We start from the raw sequence: 21721 nt of genomic DNA, 5'->3' as shown, positions 1-21721 counted from the left end.
AGACTAAGAAAACTGAAGCAGCAACTTGGTAGCACCCCACTTGAAGATGGAAAACCATTGAAAGGACCAGGTCGTTTGACTGATAAAGTAATTGATGAACTGCAGGCCTTTTATGGTAAAAATATAAGGGATAACTGCAATGACTTGACCGCTATGCATAGAGCAGTATGGGCAACTTATTTTCATAAGTTGTCAACAAATGAGAAACCATCGCATCAACTTTGCCCTCCGCCTCCTAACACCTGGTGCAAATACAGGTTAGCAGAAGTAAATGAAGAAGAAATTACCTACAATCACAAACATTCTCTACCTCAAGCTGTATTGACAGCAATAAAACCTACATACAGAGATTTGTCAAGATTAGATCTACTAAAAAATGTCTTCACGGTAAAACCCAGAACGTGAACGAATCTTTCAACAATGTAGTGTGGAACCGAATCCCCAAAAATGTGTTTGTTGGAAGAGAGACTCTTGTATTAGGTGTTCATGATGCTGTTCTAACATTCAATGAAGGTAACATTGGAAGGATCAAGGTTTTAAAGGAGTTAGGAATAAAAGACTGTGGCAAATACACCGTAAGCACATTGAAGAGCCTCGATGAAGTCAGGATGAGGAAGGCAGATCTGAAAGCAGAGTCAATGACTAAGGAAGCAAGAATAAAGAAAAGGAGACAGTTATTAGGTGAGGAAGAGGAAATGGATGGTAGCTACTGTCCTGGAGGCTTCTAAAGGTAATATAAACTTATAATTATTTTGATTTTTTGTTTTCCGCTGTTTTTGAAAATTACCGGTTTTTAATATATATGTACCTTTTTCTCAGAAACTATAAATACAACACACATGAAATTTTTACTGGTTATAAAGTAGCCTTTTAGAAGTATGTAGCTCTAGTTTTATCAAATTTTATCAATAAATAAATATTTAGAAAAATATTTTATCTTAAAATATAAAAATAAAAAATAACACAAATATAAAAATTTTTTTCTTTAGTTGTATCAATTATTTTACAAAGATTTAAGAGGTATAAATACAATATTAAATCCTACACCTTCTGTAAAAATTTCAACTTCCTAACTTTTATGAGTTCTGAGAAAAAGGTACATAAAGTTACCTTATTTTAACATTGGGCCTTATGGACCGTTCAACTCCCCTTAAACTACAATAAACTATCACATATAACAGAACAAAACCAATTAAGACAAACATTACATAGTAGCAAGTGTGTGTAGCGTGAGCTGCAGAGGCGCGTGATTCCATACACCACTAGAATCAGCCCGATGATAGACTCCGAAGTTATCAGTTGAGGGTGTGAATCGATGTCTCCAGAACTCTCAGAAACAATTTGATTGATTGATTGATTGATTGATTGATTGATTGATTGATTGATTGATTGATTGATTGATTTATTTATTTCTAAAATTTATGTACAGAGTTAAATATAATACATAACAAAAAACTTATAGGAAATTATCCCCACATGGGCACCAGCCTGTGTGTGGGGAAACGAGTTCCTCAGTCTGCACTACCAATAACACAAAAAACTTAAATTAAAATAAGGAAATGAATTGTCATTAATAAAAACATTTTCATTAACAAATGAGAAATGAAGATTTAACCTCTAAAATAAACCATACAAGGCCAGAGCATGGAATACATGAGCAAATTCAGTTAATAAATAATCTAAAATTTGAAAGGAATATACTTATTTAGAAAATATAATTTGAAGACTTAAAAATTTAATTTATAAAAACTTGTAACTTACATAAAAAAGAGCAATCAGAAAGACTTAATTAAAAATTAGCCGATATAAGTAGAGAGAGACTTGGACCACACACTGCACACCCACGCACACACACACACACACACACACACACACACACACACACACACACACACACACACACACACACCAATCACGCACACGCACACATGCACGCACTACACGTACTCGTTGGCCTGCAGTCAAAACGATTGTACAAACTCACCAAACACTCAGACTAACATTGATTGTAATACAAAAATATAACAGAAATTTAATACATAAAAAAAGCATATCTAGGTGTAGATTGAGGAAAAATACTGACGAAATCCATCTCGCCCAGCATCTACTAACCATTTATTGACTAATTTTTTGTACGTACTAATAGTGCAAGGTCTTGGGTTTTTTATAAAGTATGGTAATTTTGAGAAAATTATATGAGCAATATAGTGAGATGATGTTGAATTAAAGGCTTTAACGAGTCTAGGAACAAAAATTCTGTTATGAAGTGAAGAACGCGTAAAATGGCTGTGGTTACTGTGAATGAAAATTGAATCTCGATGTTGAAAAATGTACAAAATTAATGTTCGGATATATAATTGCGAGACGTTAAAAACTTTAAATTCTTCAAATAATAAATTGGTTGGATAAGTACGATTTCGCTTCAGAGCTACTTTTATAATAGTTTTTTGAACGACTTCTAAGGGAGCAAGGTTATTTTGGAAACAGCCACCCCATGCTAAATTACCATACTGAAGAATTGATTGCACATAAGCATAGTATACAGTTTTTAAAAGATCTATTGTAAGTATATTACGCAGATTACAGAATATAAAGATAAATTTACAAAGTTTATTCCGCATGTAAGCTACGTGATTACACCACTTCAAACGATTGTCAAAAACTACACCCAAGTATTTATACTCACTCACCCTATCAATACAATCACACAAAACGCATCCATCCTGGCCACCACAAGTATGCAACCGTAGCTTAAAAACAAAAGGATCGCCGTCAGCTCGTATAGAGATTGGCATACATTTAGTTTTGGCTATATTAACTGTGAGCCGACATTGATCAAACCAGCGCTTGACAGTGAGTAGACCGCGCTCAGCCACATCCCTCACTTCCTCCCAGCTTTCACCCTCAAATAACAAAGCGGTGTCGTCCGCATAAAGAAATATCTGTCCTTTAAACAAAGTCAATCTTCCTAGATTGTTAATAAAAATTAAGAAAAGCAAGGGTCCAAGAGTACTGCCTTGCAAAACCCCATACTCAATTTTTTGAGGAACGCTTGTATGGCCCAAAACGGAAACAACTTGATACCGATCGGACAAATAACTTTTGAACCATCTCCAAGAGTTCCCTTGTATTCCAATATATTTTAATTTTTGTAGTAATAGTTGTCTATCAACTGTATCAAAAGCTTTAGCTAAATCTATAAAAATCAATAATGGTTTTTTATCACGGCTAATCGTGTCATGAACACTTTTAGTTAGCAAATATAAATCATCATTCAAATTCTTATCTTTTCTGAAACCGAATTGATTTTGTACAAGAATATTATTGATGTTTAAATATTTTTCGAGTTGAATTCTGACACATTTTTCCAATAATTTAGATAAAACACTAGTTAAAGTTATTGGTCTGAAGCTAACACATCGATTTTTTGGGCCTCCCTTATAGATTGGGATTACTTTACCCATTTTAAAAAATGCTGGGAAAATTCCCTGTGACATACTATTGTTTATAATATGTAGAAGTGGAAGCTTTAAGAAATTGAAAAACATTTTGATAAGAGTAGCCGGGATTCCATCTTCTCCCGGAGCAGACCCGCCTCTAAGGTTTTGTACAACACGAGCAAGGACATCCTCGGATATCGGCTCCAGCTGGAAGTAAGAATTCGCCCCGTAATCCTCGTCATTCATAACGACTTCAGTCACGGGAGGCACAGCACTGGCTAAGTTGGCACCCACCCTAACATAGTACTCATTTAATGTGTTAGCTACATTATTTATATCATTTGTCTCAATATTAAGTTTGCCGTCCAGAAACTGTTCAATAGGAAAGGAATCTTTTTTTTTATTCATGTCCATAATTTCAGCAATATTTTTCCACAAGAGCTTATTATTATTTTTTGATTCATTAATTTTATTTCTAAAATACATTTCTTTAGCCAATTTAATAGTTTTATTTAAGAGATTTCTATATTGCTTGAAACGAGTTTTTAACATTGTATTAAAAGGCTGGCCTTTGAGCTGCTTACTCATTTTATCTCTAACTCGAATTGATTTAATTAGTCCAACGGTAACCCACGGCTTTAGCTTGACGTGCTTAGAAGAAATTGGGTTCTTATTAATTGAGGATTGTAATAGAATATCTTGCAAATATTCAACAAACTTAGATGCAGACAGATTAACATCCTCGATCTCTAAAATCGGTGTCCAATTTCTTTCAGAGACAAGACGGCCAACAATATCAAAGTCAATATATGTGTTTTTAACTAAAGATGATTGTTTTCTTTTACTTTTAATTAAACTCTGTTGACTTTGCGAGACAGTAAAATAGTGATCCGTAATTTCCGCTTTGATGACCGCCGACTTAACACCGTCCGTAGTTTTAATATCCGTAAATATATGATCAATACAACTTTTGGAAAATCCAGTAACTCTGGTTGGCACATTAATGCAACTAATGAAACCAGCTCCATACATTACATCAAGATATCGTTGTGACAGTGGATCGTTGGTTTCAGGTAAAATACAACAATTTATATCACCTATCAGCCAGTGAACCCGATCCCTGTGCCTGGTTTCAAGATATACCTCGAGATCACTAATGAAAGAGTCAAGGTCACCGGACGGACTCCGGTAAATGGCGAGCAACGACATCCGCTCCCTGCCAAACGTTATATCTAGTTTCAAACATGTGGCACCGCTCAGATTCACTTCCGCATGACATACTGAAAAACATTTATTAACGAAAACAATCACGCCATCATTCTGATTCATACTTTCCTTATTTACGAATCTATCATACCCATCCATACTCACATTTACACTGCACTCATCCATCCAAGTCTCTGTTAAAATAATTATGTCAAATTTAAACTTATAGTTGTTCAAAATGATAATTAGCTCATCAAAATTCTTTTTACAGCTACGAATATTCAAGCTAAGGATTGTCACTCGATTTTTATTTACGTCTTCATTTTCTGAGAAAAAATCAAAACTATCAACATAATCATAAACACATGCATTCACAGCTCTAGAATTGACAATGTCATCCATAAACTCGCCCATTGCGCAACCTGCTCATTGTACACCATGCTCAGCCCACCCGCGCTCTATATATCTATACAGATATCACTACACTTGATAAAAACTACAACATCATCAAAATAAACTAAAACCAAATGTATAGCTACCTATAAAAAAACAATATTAATATAACAAAAACTTATATGTAGTTGAAACCAAATACCAATATCATATGATATAGTAATAAAATAAATATTTTTGTTTAATTTAATACATATGAAATAAAATAAAATATATACATGGAATAACGTTTAAGAATCATTATCGGTATAGGTACATCTATGCTATGCTGCAACTTATGTTTAAAATAAACAAGAAGCACCTTTACAAATTTATGCAATTAAAACTTTTCAAATATAGATATGCTAAAAATAAATAACGTATCTTATATTACATGCCACAATGAAATGTAACTAGCACAAACAAAAATATAAATTGTATTAACATATGAATAACTAATTAAATTAAAAATATACTTCAGTATAAATTCTGACATGTGCATGCTTATAATTGTGTGTCATATATTCAAAAGACTGACTATAAGAATTATTATTCCATATATAAAAAAGACATAGACGGAAATTAGACCTAATATACAATTAACATCGCACTGACCATGCAAAAAACATTATCTGTTAACCTTTGGACAGTAAAGATGGCTGTAAAAATGGTAAAAAGTTAAAAGAATTAAAAAATTTACATTCTGAAACTTATAATCTCAATGGCATGAAAATATTTATTAATTAATATTATTTATAAATTAATTATTGTTTTCTACAGTAACTTGTTATTCTTATAATAATAAATAACTAATAGTAAGATGGGATAAACTGTTTTATAAAACATTATTTTGATATTTTTCGTTAGCCCGTGTACACATACACATACATACTCAAGTGCATACACACATACATACTCACACGCACGCGCACACACACACACACACACACACACACACTCACACTCACATGCATACACACACAGACATACTTCTACCCATACGTATTTATAATTTAATTATAAGTTGGTATAGTACAATCAATATTTAATTTTGAATGCTGAGTGTCCTAGTAGTAATTATATTAATATTAAACGTCGCTGCAAAAATATTTTCATTTTTCACTTTGTTGTCTTATTTAAAAATACACATGCACATGCCAATAAATTCTACAAACTATAATGTCAAACGAAAATTGTAATATAAATGCTGCAAACAAAAATTAACATACAGTAATAAAAAAGTCTTACTTGCCATGTCCTTATCTGTATTTATGGAGTATCTATAACCTACGCTAAAACTCTGGCAAATTACTGCGTTGTCGTGGGACTGCCGCTAACCACCGGACGTACGAAGGCTTCCACTTCGTCGATGCTCCTCACCCTCCTGGCCGGTGACTCCACCGTCTGTCTCACCAACACCTTCCCGTCCCTCGACCAAGCGAACGCCAGCTGTCCATCTTTTACCAAGGACTTAGCTCTCCCCAGTATATGTTTATTCTGTGGTGTGAGATGATCCAGAACTAATACCGGCGCAGGCGGTAGAGACGCTGCCAAGTCCGTAGTTTTAATTCTTTTTTTCTTGGCCGCAGAAATCCATTCAGCCTTTGTTGAGCGGGACACGAACTGGACGACGATAGAGGGGTGGAAGGACTTCCTCCGAGGTGCCGGCAAACGATGGGCAATGGATATAGACTGTCTGTCGTAAGTTAGATCAAGCGCGGTGGCCACCGAATTGACGATTTCGTAAACATTCTCACTTTTTGTGACGGGGACACCCATAACTTCAATGTTATGGTTTCGCGAGTACTGCTGTATATCTGCCATTTGTAACTCCACGTCAAACACCCGCCGAGACAGGGATTCATTTTTAGTTCGGAGTTCAACACATTCCGCTTTAAGTTCAACATTTTCCGCCTCTAAAGAAGAAAGTCTCTTATGGAATTCGTCAACAGATGCCTGTAAACCAGTTAGACGCTGTTCAATCGCGCTAAAACCGTCTCTATTTGCAGCTTGGCTTACAGCAATTTCTTTTTGTATTGCCAAAAGAATGTCAGAAATATTTGGATCGACCGAGTCCGACTTATGACTTGCCACTGAGGATGAATCCTGCGAACAATCGTCACACTTCCACGAGGCCAGATTTCGGGCCGACATAGATGTCAACTTTGCCAAAGTCCGAATGCGACAACACGTTACATGAAAACTGAGACCGCACTCCACACACTTTGCTGCATCTTTAGCAATGGATATGTCTCGGCTACATTTACCGCAATTCATGATAAAAATGTAAGTAATTGTAAGTTACTTAACTGTACAGTAAAAAAAACTAAAAAATAACAGAAAGCCTGATTTAAAATGATAATTAGTAATCCAAAAATAACTTTAGTCCAAACTAAAAATAAACTTCATCAATACTAACGAAAATTCACACACGAAAAAAATAAAGTTTATGACACAGTTTTAAGGATAATTACTTTAAGAAAAGGTACCGCACAGGATAAGTACCGCACAGGATAAGACGGGCAGGCCGACCAGATTGCACAATCACGAGCGGCTTATCTGTACGACCGTCCTCATGGACTGACTGATAAGAACTGACCATGCCTGACAATACCTAGTGTAGTACAATCACCAACCAAATAGTTAATTTTTGTTGCATCTCGTTAGACTAATGTTACCTAACCAGGCCAGTACAATCTACGATTATAAATCCATTGATTAGTTTGAGCAGAAAATTCATGTCTCTTTTTCTCGGTTTAGAAAGGGATAGTCCTTAGACATTTTAAACATTGCTTACAGGAATATGAAAGATAATATTAACCGATCCGGACTGGTGTGAATATGAGCTAAAACAGGAAGTGAGATTGAAGCTGCTTCAATAGTTAAACTATAAATTTTGATAGGATTGAACAATCTAAGCAAAAGATGCATGTCTTATTAACATTCAGTTTTAAAATATACAGAAAACTGCCATATAATTTAACATTTTCTACATTTCAACTTGAAGTCTTGTAGGCTCGTAGCCGGATATATGGCAAGGTCACTAGAGACAAATCTGGAATGTAGTCTTCGATTTGAACCTAGTGTGTATATACAATAACAGTCTCAGACAATATACATTATTGTAAATAAGACAAAGATTATTCTAGATAGATGGTCGATTGTAATTTTTAATGTAATGATATGAAAGCCATGTATTGTGTTGGTTCCAAAACTTTGTGTAATTAAATTTCTATGGAATTGCTGATACTACTGAATTTTAATTTCTGGTCATCACAGTATATTTCAAGTGTTTAGTTTTCCTTTCACGCGATACATTATACTAACGTGTTGTGATGTTCACTTGTAAACATTCGAAACAGTATTACTCAGTGTTTACTTTAAAGTTCATTATAAAATTATTGTCCTTGATTTATACGTAAACACAACTGAATTGTATATGGTAACAAACGACAAGAGGGATCAACAAAGGGTCGGTTAAATTGACATCACATCAAGTACCTCAGATTTGGAGTAAAGCCAGATGCTCTTCGTCGTACCTTTCTTACTTCCGCCTCATGAAATTCGAGTTTATATCTTTCCTTCAACAAAAGAAACGGGACAATTCAGGAGGAACCCAAAAGAAAATATGTGAGCAGATAAGAACAATAGTAAACACACTAACTATCCAATAAGAAAATAGTAGTATTACCGTTTGTTATTGCTACATTTTATCAATTTCCTAATAAAGCCTCAACACCAATACATTTTGTAAAAAGACCTAAGAAATATCAATTTGAATACAAATTTAATATAGTGTTAAATCTCAAAGAAATTGAAATTAAAAATACAATTAGCAACACTTTTAATAATTTTCCCGATAGCCAAAAAAGCTTACTCAAAGAGTAAAGGATATTCTTGTTTCTGAATACCTAAAAAAATTAAAAGAATTAAGCAGTGTTAATATACTATATCTATCTATGTTAAAACACATATAGTATACTATATATGTTAATATACAGTAAATAAGCTACTGTAAATGAAGAAAGTTCCTAAAATAAAAATCTGCTTAAGGGTTAAAAAGAATAAAATTGTCTGTAACTAATCTATAAATAACCATAAATAATCACTAGCACCTGGCCTGTGGTTTCATTAGGCTTCTTGTCTTGAAGACTCCAGCGTATGAGACATTGTAAATATTATACATTCTTTAAAATTTTGAGGTCTACTTGAGATAAATTTGGAAATAGTGTGCTCAGAACAATTTACAGCGTTATTTTGGTGTAGTTTAATTCGTCTCTTTCAAATGAGTGGACAACTAAATGAGCGGTTACAACTAAGCATACATTACAGCATTTGTCGCAAATTGAATCTCACCCACAGTCTTTGCAAATGTTTTCACAGTAGGGGATATTTATTCAGTGGAAACAAACAAACAGAAATGTACACCGCAACTGCTCTCATGCTCTCAGCAAACAAAACCGAATGAACCAGTTTATCTCGCCAGGAATCAACGATTAGACTTATAAAATCAGTTGTATTTGTTTATCTGGCTGTAGTCACTGGTCAGCTACAATAGTATAGTGAGTGGTGTGTGTGGCGTTAGACGTTAGTAGTGAGTAACGTGTAATTGTTCCGTTAGATCTATTATAAACAAGAAAACTTCTTATAGTAGAAATTAATCCTTTCTATTTAAAGGATATGTGTATTTAACTCTTAAACCACCATAAAATTATGTTTATTTTTAAGTTGGTTAACATTATGTTATAAAAACTAAAACCTATATAACATCAAAACTTATTTTAGAAAAAGTGGAAAAAGTGGCATATAGGCCTAGGCTACATATTTTGAAGAAAAAATAACTGTCTCATGCACTATATTAAATATTCTACACTATCTGATGAGCAAAATAATGTTTAGAAAGCGTACAACAGAGAGCATGTTGTACTCTTTTGCACTCACAAATCCAAATCTTGTTTTAAAGTATTATAGTAAACCTTACAGTAAATATCAACACATAAATCATTGTTATGTCAAATAGAAATTAGTTTGATATATAATGGTAAATATGTAAATAGTTTGAAATTCTTTGAAAATTCTCATAGCTATAAAAGTATATGATATACGTAAATATATATTTTGTTACAGGTAACCTTAATCCAAATTAAAAAGAAAATATACTAAATGCTTTCCTGTTTGATATTTAACTTATGTTTCTTGTAAGTTTTCTACAGTTAATGTTGTGCAGTTAAAATGTTACATGCACTTTTTAACCTAACTTTCTGATAACCTAATTGAACTGTTATCTTAACGCAGATGTTCTTAATGTGAGACAGTACTGCTATTTTTAAACTATAATATTGCACTAGCTAGTTAGAGAATACTTGCTTATTTAAAATAACGGAGTACTAGCACTTGTTAAGTGACAGAATACTAACATGGCTAAAGTATGAGTATATTAAGCTGGATAGACAATACTAGCATGTTTAAATTAACGGTATACCGACTAGTTTTAGATTAATAGTATATTTAAAATTGCGAAGTACTAGCTATTTTTAAGTAACAGTAAACTAGGGTGTCAAAAGTTACAATATTCTAGCTAGTAAACGAATACTAAACTGTTTAAAATAACGGAGTACTAGCATGTTTTAAGTGATAGAATTCTATAATGTTTAAAGTGATATGAAGTCAACATGTTTAAAGTGACAGAGTAGTAGTATCTTAAAACTAAAGAATTATTATGAGGTTTTCTACTTTCTGGAGTTCCTTAGTACCGCAACTGGAACTAATTATTTTATAAGTAAATAAAATGAACAGTACGTAGTAACAAAGGTGTAAATCAAAACTGTTTTATAGATTGCAAAGATTAAGTAAAAATATATTATGCACACAGAGAAACTGATAACCAAGCACATTTAAAGAAACATTTAACTTATTTTAGTGTAGATATTCACATAATGGAGTTTGCTGCAGTGTCACGTAAAAATATAGTTTCCAATTGTAATCAAAGATTTTACTGACATCACAGTTGAAGAAACTTGAGCGACTGTTCAACTAACAGAGTGTACAACGCGTATAACGTATTATACAGTTCAACTAACAGAGTGTATAACGCGTATAACGTTTTATACAGTTCAATTAACAGAGTGTATAACGCGTATAACGTTTTATACAGTTCAACTAAGAGTTTATAACGCGTATAACATTCATTTGTACACAGTTCAAGAATCTACGTGAAGTAGTGAAGAGTTAGATATCAATATCAATGCCACTTAACAAAACTCAAATTACTATATCGATAACGCTGGGTGTTCCCATCTCTGGTTTAATGCTTTCATTAATATTCATATTTCAGGTTAAACAAGATGATGCCAGTGGTACGTCTGTTCTGTTTCTATACTAAATAATGAATAGTGAATTTATTTCTAAAGTTAATTATATAATACATAATATAAAAACTAGAAAATTATCTAAGCACTTTTCCATGTAATTGTAATCAGGGGATTAGAAAAAAAATAAAAAGCAAACACACATTATATAACTAATAACCATAAAAAAAATATAGGAGAATTGAAGTGAAAATTCCTCAAGAAAATTCAATACATTTGGTCTTAACGTTGACTTGCATTCTATCTAAATTGCACCATTTGCTCAAAGTTACAAGGTCACTTATTATTGCATTCCAAAGAAAATTTTCTCTACAGTGTGAATAGAGTAAGACTATATCATTGACGAAAATTTGAATAAGTACGTCAATTGTTTTAATAAAAGGTCATTTATATAAACAAGAGAAGGTGTGACAGAAGTCACTGAGCCTTACGAGACTCTGACAGTGACAGGAAGGGGCGAGCTGAGGCAACCTCTGACCCTCATCACCTGATCCCTGACTTCAAGAAACGGCTGAACCATCAAGCGAACCTCAAACATAGTATCTATCTTTTTCAATACAATTTAAGGTTTTCTATACGAAATCTTGTTTTAATCTATGTAAAGTGCAGACCTCGTGAGATCATATGATGCTCACGTTTTAATTTAATTTATTAAGTAAAATAAGTTGTATTTACTTAATAGCAATAGCAGTGATTCTTCTTAAATCTATATATACGATGTTTATGACTAGAAACTTAGAATCTTCAAATATACTTACTTTGTATATAAATTCTTGCTATAAGATATTCTTCCAACAGATTCCTTGCTTACTTTTGGGATAAACCGAAAATCAATTTAAAATACTGTTCCTAAAACAATAAAGCGCTGCTGTTTAAATTCTGTGTCTAAATTACCACAATCGGAAAACCTTAGCTGTATGCTTCTACGCTGTTAGATTGTTTCATCTTGAAAAATTGAAAAATAAAAAAAAGTCGGAACTCAATGACCAAAATGCTTGAAAAGTACTAAAAATTCTCGTAAAATCAATGAAAATTCTCGTAAAACCAATAAAACATCTGCTACAGTCAATGAAAGAAATTTTAACAAGAAAATGACAAAGATCTATGGAAAACAGTTAAAAAAACTGAAAATATGTAGCAATTAATGTAAAATCAATTAAAATAACTGAATAATCTGTTACAATCAATAGTAGAGTAACCTGGAGGATAGGCCAGCGGTCTGATTGGTCGATAGCAGGTCACGTGACCCAAGATGGCGGCGCCCATGTCGCGGTTTGGCGGAAACGAGCGGGAAAAATCCCTCGAGTGCGGAAAAATTCCCTCAAATGCGGGAAAAATTCCCTCACACTCCTAACCTCGAAAAAATGGCGGGAACAAAAAAAAGTGGCGGGAACTTGAAAAACCAACTACTTACATAGCAAAAAACTTGTTTATTTAAAAATAACTAAACTATAAGAGTATACTGTAAACTGTACTATAAGAGTCTGCCGTCAGCTGAACACGCCGCCACCTGAAACAAAACACATTAATCAGTAAGGCAGCTGCGTCCGGCTCGAGCGCACCACATCCGCGAAGGTCAACCGCACTCCAGTCTGGGAATGCCGCCTGTCTGGGAATGCCGCCCGCCCAGGGTCACCGCGTCCGGGAAACACAGTCGTTAATCAAAGCCACAAGCAACGCCGCATCCTGGTCCGTTTCAGCTTGGCAAGATTACCCAATCCGCCCAGGGTCACCGCGATGAATGCCATATCCTGGATCCTTGTGACTGGGGCCTTATAAGAGCCCGAAATTATTCCATTCCAGTCAGTTGTGGCAGAGGCGCGCTAGATTGCAGCACACCACAGTAACATATCTAAGTATACTAGTGTATTCCGATTGTCTCAAAATCTAACCCACTAACCTACTAATTAGGTAGTACTAATTAATCCTAACACAAAAACATAGCCAGTACGCTAGTACTCAGTTAATAAGCGTTATAGTGTATACTTTTACTTATTAACCGTTCGTCATATACAGAGATGGAGCCTGTACATGCAGTGAGTACCGACGAGACCTACGTTACAAGGTTTCGAGTACGTGGTACTAAAGTGACTTTTAAATTTAATTCTGTCCCTGAAGGGGTTACAGAACTCGACTGAGTAAGACGGGGGTTCGCCGAAATCGTGGACCGAATGAAGGCCGATGCCGAAGGCCCAGACCAACTCGGTTTCACTCTAAGGTCTCTAAATTTAATATTCAAAGAGCCGGGGTATGTAGCATTCCGACCCGCCAGTGAGCTGGACGGTGGCGTGTTGTGGACCATATTTGGCAGGATCTCCAGAGCAATGCTGAAGCCCTCACCTCCAGCGATACATTCCAAGTAGAATGTACTAGAGTAAACAACAACATCACTACTAGCCTTTAATTCAACATCATCTCACTATATTGCTCATATAATTTTCTCAAAATTACCATACTTTATAAAAATCCAGGACCTTGCACTATTAGTACGTACAAAAAATTAGTGAATAAATAGTTAGTAGACGCTGGGCGAGATGGATTTTGTCAGTATTTTTCCTCAATCTACACCTAGACATGCTTTTTTATGTATTAAATTTCTGTTATATTTTTGTATTACAATCAATGTTCGTCTGAGTGTTTGGTGAGTCTGTACAATCGTTTTGACTGCAGGCCAACGAGGACATGTGGTGCGAGCAAGTGTGCGGGTGCGTGATTGGTGTGTGTGTGTGTGTGTTTTAGTGTGTGTGCGTGGATGTGCAGGTGTGGTCTAAATCTCTCTCTACTTATAACGGGTAATTTTTAATTAAGTCTTTCTGATTGCTCTTTTTTATGTAAGTCACAAGTTTTTATAAATTAAATTTTTAAGTCTTCAAATTGTATTTTCTAAATAAGTATATTCCTTTCAAATTTTAGATTATTTATTAACAAGATTTACTCATGTATTCCATGCTCTGGCCTTGTATGGTTTATTTTAGAGGTTAAATCTTCATTTTTCATTTGTTAATGAAAATGTTTTTATTAATGACATTTCATTTCCTTATTTTAATTTAGGTTTTTTTTGTGTTATTGTTAGTGCAGATTGAGGAACTCGTTTCCCCACACACAGGCTGATGCCCATGTGGGGATAGTTTCCTATAAGATTTTTGTTATGTATTATATTTTACTCTGTACATAAATTTTGGAAATAAATCAATCAATCAAACATTCCAGTAGGAACGGGTAGAGTGAGACCTGGCTTCTACAATAGTTTTAACGAAGAGTGTAAGTCTCGTAAGTGTATCGTAGTTATTAAGAATAGCGACAACCTGTGTTTACCGCGTGCTCTCGTTGTGGGTAAGGCAAAGGCCAAAAAAGATCCTCATTTTCAGGCTATACGCAAAGACAGAGGCCAGAGACAGACTTTGAAAGCCAAAAAATTAATGACAAAAGGGGGTCCAAATTTCTGAACAGCGAGCGGGGATTTCGGAATTTTCAAAATTCCAAGACCACCTTAAAACTTACAACATTACAGTGTACAGTTATGGAAACAAAGGCCGGGTTGTGTACTTTAATGGTAATAACACTGATGCTCAGTACAAGTTAACCTGCTGTATCACGAAGGAAACTACAATGTGATTGCATCTCTCACTGCGGCTTTTGTATGCACCTACTTCTGTGAGCCTTGCCATACCCCCTATGACCATAAAGGTGAACACAGGTGTTCCAATATCTGCCCTGCGTGTCAGACTGTATCTCCGCCATGTAAAGAGGAGCATGGAGGAATAGTTTGTCCAAATTGTAACATCAAATTTAAAAACAAAATTTGCTTCGCAGCCCATCAGGGCGAACGCTAATAAGTAAATAAATGTAAAGATTGTCAAAAACTTGTCTTTTTCAATAACCGCAATTCAAAACACGTTTGCGGTGAAATGTTTTGCAAAACTTGTAACGATTATATGCCACCATGCGGTCGCATATAACTACATGTGGGTCGACAAAAATAAACCCAAAACTAAAGACTTTTTGTTCATTTTCTTTGATCTAAAGACCCGCCAAGATAAAATTTTAACCGAAAATTAAAAAACTCATAAAGTCAACCTCTGTGTCTCTCAACAGTTCTGTTCAAAATGCCTTGGTGGTAGTGAAACATGTGAAAATTGCAAAAACCGCACCAGCGTCTTTAGACAAGACCCGATCAATCATTTTATGGAGTACGTAATGAAGGAGAGAAAAAAACTCAAAAACGTATGTGTAATGGCCCATAATGGCCAAGGCTTTGATTTTCAGTTTTTGCTAAAGTACATACTAGAGCAAACCAAATTCACCCCGGAACTGATCATGCGAGGCACAAAAGTAATTCTCATGGAACTAGACAACGTAAGATTCATTGACTCACAAAACTATTTCCCCATGGCCCTCTCGGTACTGCCTAAAGCCTTTGACCTTCCCCCAGAGAAGAAGAAGGGTTACTTCCCTCAGCTCTTCAACTCATTGGCAAACCAAAATTATGTAGGTCCCATACCATCCAAGGAATACCACAGCCCTGAAACCATGTTCGAGAAAACCCACGGAGACTTTGAAAATTGGTATAATGAGCAAGTCGCTAACAATGTAGTTTTTCATTTTCAAAAAGAGTTGGTCGAGTACTGTATCTCCGATGTAGACATACTGGTGCAGGCATGCATTAGATTCAGAGACATTTTCTTGAAAGAGTGCAATGTTGACCCCTTCATGGAAGCCGTTACCATTGCCAGCGCATGTAATCTGGCTTTCAGACGCATCTTTTTGAAACCAAACACCATCGGTCTGATCCCTAAGAACGGATACCGCATGGTCGACGACCAATCGTCTATCGGAGGAAGAAAAGCGCAGTGTTCACATTCAGCACGCGGGGAGGGGGAGAGAAATCAAAATTGAGGGGCAAAAAGTTGATGGGTTCGACGAAGAGCGTGTATACGAGTTCCAGGGCTGTTACTTCCACGGGTGTCCCAAATGTTTCCCTTTCAAAAGGGAATACCCTTTAGTAGACGAAGACCCATCCGATATTCTGCATTTAAGTTTCAAAAGAACCAAATCCAAAATTTCTCGACTTGAGAATGCAGAGTATGAAGTAGTTGAAATGTGGGAGTGTCAGTTCCAAGAACTAAAGAAAGAACAAAAATTGGACCATCTAAATTCACTCCCTATTCTAAACACACTCCTACTTAATCCCAGAGATGCCTTCTTCGGGGGAAGGACAGGCAACGCAAAAACTTAACACAAGTGCGAGGACGGGGAAAGTATCCAGTACGTGGACGTCTGCTCACTCTACCCGTACGTCTGTAAACGAGGGATATATCCTCGGGGGCACCCGAAAATCTATGTAGGGGACAAGGAGTGTAGAGAAAGAGGCTTGAAGGCCGAAGGTCTCCTCAAGTGTAAAGTTCTGCCTCCACTAAATTTGTATCATCCCGTCCTTCCAGCACGTCCTTCCAGAAACAGTAATAAATTAATGTTTCTCCTTTGCCGTACATGTGGTCAAGAAATGTCCAACACAGAGTGTAATCACACCAACGAGGAAAGAGCACTGACGGGGATATGGACAATGAATGAAATCCGAAGGGCTGTGGAAAAGGGGTACGAAATTTTATACATGTATGAGCTCTGGAAATACGAGTTGGCAAGGTACGAGACAGGGGGCCTATTCACCGACTTCATAAACAAATTTCTCAAAATCAAACAAGAGGCATCAGGTTACCCTCTTGGTGCCTCACTGAAGAAGACAAGGCCAAGTACATTCATAGTTACCACGAACACGAAGGTATTCACCTGGACCCGACCAACATTGAGAAGAACGGGGGTCTTCGCTCACTTGCTAAATTAATGCTAAATTTCATTTTGGGGTAAATTCGGCCAAAGAGAGAATCAAACAAAGACATCAAATGTTAGAGAACCAGGCGATCTGTACAAATTACTTACAAGTCCGGGGGTCCAAGTAAATACGTTACAGGAAATAAATGAAAATGTACTCCTTGTTAATTGGCAACATATTGACGAAGTCGGGGAATCCCTGAGAACGGTTAACGTCGAACTAGCAACCTACACAACCTCCCAGGCAAGCCTCAAGCTGTACGAACATCTAGAAGCTCGGGAGAACCAGGTCCTCTATTACGACCCAGACAGTGTCCTCTACGTACAAAGGGAAGGTATGTACAAGGTCCCCACAGGGGATTACTTGGGCGAGATGACCGACGAACTGGTTGACTACGGCCCCGGCTCTCATATTGTTGAATTTATTTCAGGCGGCCCCAAGACTTACGCCTATGGTCCACCAGCAAAAACGCACTAATTAAGGTCTGCAAAATTAAAGGCCTTACCCTAAATTTAAAAACTAGCCAAACATTAAACTTTTCCTAATTAAAAGAAATGGTGCTGAGTGAGACCAATGCAAGCTTGGAGATTGTTGAAAACAGAATAAGACATACTAAAGAAAAGAACATTGTTACAGTGGAGGAGCACAAATTATTCAAAATTACAGGACCCAAAAGAAGGCTCGAAGGACCCTATGACACTTTACCTTTTGGCTTTAAGAAACATAAAAACTAATCACATTCTCGGGACATACTGCAAGACTCACCTGATTCGTCCCACACACCCTTGAGGACCGGTAGCAAGCCGCAAGGTCCCGACTCTTCAAAGTGCCGAAGCAGCCCCTCTCTACTCTCGAAGCGTCTGCATAGCTGAAGGGCGGCCAGGGCTTGTAGTGTAGGGACCTCGTCCCACGGGAGCCAGGGCAGGATGACACAGGGATCGGGTAGGGGCTTCCACAACTCCGAAACTGTGAAGTCGTACTCCACTATCTGGTGGCTGCGCGAGCGCCTACCTCGACGTGACCTTCCAAAATAACGTCGCCGCTCGCGCCGTGCATCCCACTCCAGTTGAGGGTGAGCCCAACTCAATTTCCCGGCAGAGATGGATAGCGGCTGTGGCGGCGGCAGAGACGGCTGTGGCGGTGGGTCTGCCCACGATAGGAGCGTAGTCAACCTGACGAGCACTCGGAGGACCACTAACAACGAGTTTATCATTGTAACTAACTGCGTTTCAGAGCACGGACGCTCAGCGTCCAAGTGGAGGGGAGATCACATGACCGGTCAATGTGACCTCACAAGCCTACATCCTGGGAGGTATTCAGTATAGCTCCAATCATGCCTACATCCAGTCCACTCTCGCCCTCAGTGTGGTTATGGGATCCACCTGCAGACATGGCTACCCGATCACCAGACGAATGCGAGATCTGTCTAATCCGTTGTGACGACGGATTCATGTTATACCACATCATGCCACAATATGGGTGTAACTCCTGTGACTGCTGTTATAGGGCGATGAGACGCATCAGGACCTCTGTGGAGTATTCCGCTTACAGCGTGGACCGTATGCGCGAAATCCCTAACACTCTTGCCAGTGAGCACGGGGACATTGTGGTTAGCCTGTTAAGTTTTTTTATGTTTTGGCAGGCTCAACCGCGTGACGAAGAAGAATGGGAACTGCGCCGGGCACAATTGGAAGAGGCCCGTCTACACCATGGTATAGAAAGCGAATACTGAGAAGGTGTGGTGAACGAGGTAGACTATCTCCAAGCCTGGGAGGTAGAATTCAAAAAGCACCTCAAACGAAAAGAGTCCTTCTCGGCGTCAGAACAATCAAAAACAGCCAAATTATAAACATCCATCCCCCCAATCCTCGTCCTGCACAAGTCCAGTCGTCTTCATCACCCTTCTTCCCAACCGTCCCTGTGCAAATGGGTATGTATGAATGTTGGGGCTCAGTAAGGGGTTTGGACTTGGGCATGAAGATGAACAAGTCTAGGCCCTTGGACGGTTCGGTACGGATCTGGCCTCTAAGGACGGACTAAACTCCTGAAAATCCTGGGACCATGAATGTGTGTGTGTGTGTAATGTCCTAAGAAATAAGGGATGGGACATTATTGGGTCACGGAGTGTCAACCAGTCACTTCTGGACGGACTTCCAAACCCAATAATGTTTAACCTGGGCGTCGGACACTCGCGTGCCTGACGTGGATGTTTCCAAAACACTTGTATTACAGCTTAAGAAGCATTTCCCTACATGGACGCTATAGCGAGAGAACAGCACAAATCGGGCAGACGAAATTATCCTAGACGCAAGGTCACGCTGAAAGGACTTAACGATCTCTATCAGGCCGACATTGTAGAGATGATTCCCCATGCAAGAGTGAACAAAGGGTACAAGTATATATTAACGATGCTCAACTGCTTCACAAAATTCGCATTCGCCATCCCCATAGAGAACAAAACCGGTGCAGAGGTTGCAACCACACTAGGGCCCATACTAGCTAAACATAAGATGAAAAACTTACAAACGGACCAAGATAAAGAGTGGTACAACATCCACGTTAACAAACTCATAAGGGAACACAACATTAACCTGTACTCCACCCAATCTCATTTGAAAAGTTCCTTTGTAGAACGACTAAACAGAACTCTTAAAGAAAAAATGTATAAAAGGTTTACGGCACGCGGCAGCTACGAATGGTTAAGTATCCTACCTACTATAGTTAAGGAGTTCAATAGTACCGTACACAGGACGACCGGTATGAAACCAAAAGACGTTAGACAGAAACATATAAAACAAATTCTCGACCGAATGAACAAAAGTAGACCCATCAAGCCGACAAAACCTAAATGCAATGTAAACGACCGGGTTAGGATAAGCAAACACAAAGGAGTCTCCAAAAAGGGTTATTTACCGAACTGGTCAAACGAGACGTTTACAATCTTCGCAATAAAACCTACCAAACCTGTAACGTACATTTTACAAGACATACGAGGCAACATTTTGCAAGGCGGTTTCTATGAGCAGGAACTAATAAGAACCGCAACAGAAAATGTCTATCTCGTCGATAAAGTTCTTAAGCGGAAAGGCCCCAAGGCCTTGGTGCGATGGAGTGGCTTTGACCATACTCACGATAGCTGGGTAAACTCCAAAGACATTATTCGCCCAAACACAGTAAAATATAAAAGGTGACGCAGTGCCTTGGAAACTCCATTACCAAAATGAAGGTCGTAAAGCAAGGTATAATGTTCAAAGTCTGCAATATGGACGAATTTATAGGTAGCGGATTAGGCCGCAAAAACCTACCCGACACTATAAGGAGCCTGATTGTAGGCCCCTCAAATTGTGGCAAAACAAACGTACTATTCAATCTACTTGTAGACCCAAACGGGGTTCGAGAATGTGTACGTATTTTCAAAATCTCTGTATCAGCATAAGTACCAACTACTGTCAAAGGTAATGCCAAAAGAAGTCGGATATTTCGCCTTTGACGATAACTCACAGGTCATTAAGACGGACGAGGCCAAAGAGAACTCTGTTATGGTTTTTGACGATATAGCTTGCGAAAAACACGATAACATCCGTAACTAGGGTAAACTATACAGTCATTGGCACTTTAAGATGCTATTCCTTACGTCTGTTCAATATTTTGTTCTCAGACACATGAAAACATATATTTTGTTAATATTGATTGGTTTTTGGCTTTATACTTTCTTTTTACATTCACAATAAATTTAAAAAGTAAATATTTATGTTATGTGGAAGAGGAAATATTTATTTTGTTATTATGTTACATAATTATAGTGATTGGCACCTAATTCACAGTTATTGGCATTCTGTTTGACAGTCATTGGCACACTTTCATATTTTGCTAAAATAAGAGTGAGGCAATGAAATCATGCACACAACTTACTCTAAAATGTATAATGTGTATATACAACTATTGAATACAATAATTATGATTGCATAAGTAGAAAGTTTAAAAAAAATATTACTTCTATAGCCTATATTGTGACGTTAAAATTCAAATAAACTAGACAATAATAGTTTGCCCTTCTACAACATCTTAATAAAACCATTAAATGTTTAATTCGTTGGCAATTTCATTTCCAAAGTCCAAACAGATGTTGCATACAAACACAGGATCATGTTGATCAAGGTCCTCTCTGTATTGTATACATTTTATATGATACAGTCTATCACACATGTCACATTCAACAGGTTGGGAGACTTCTTCGTCTTTGAAGTTAGTCCCACAACTGTAGCACAATCCATTTTTTGTTACAGGAAACAACTTTTTCCCCACAGACTTAGGCTTATGTGATACAGACGGTCCGTTATCAACATCAATTGACTTTTCAACTTTGACTTTCCCACATAATTGATCTTCATAATTTTTCTTCTTAACAGAAATCTTACTATGTTGTTTAGTAGAGTTTCCTTTCT

Source organism: Homalodisca vitripennis, chromosome 1 (assembly GCF_021130785.1).
Source record: "Homalodisca vitripennis isolate AUS2020 chromosome 1, UT_GWSS_2.1, whole genome shotgun sequence".
NCBI classification, from domain to species: Eukaryota; Metazoa; Arthropoda; class Insecta; order Hemiptera; family Cicadellidae; genus Homalodisca; species Homalodisca vitripennis.
The sequence above is the reverse complement of the archived record's forward strand: the minus strand, read 5'-3'. Positions refer to the sequence as shown.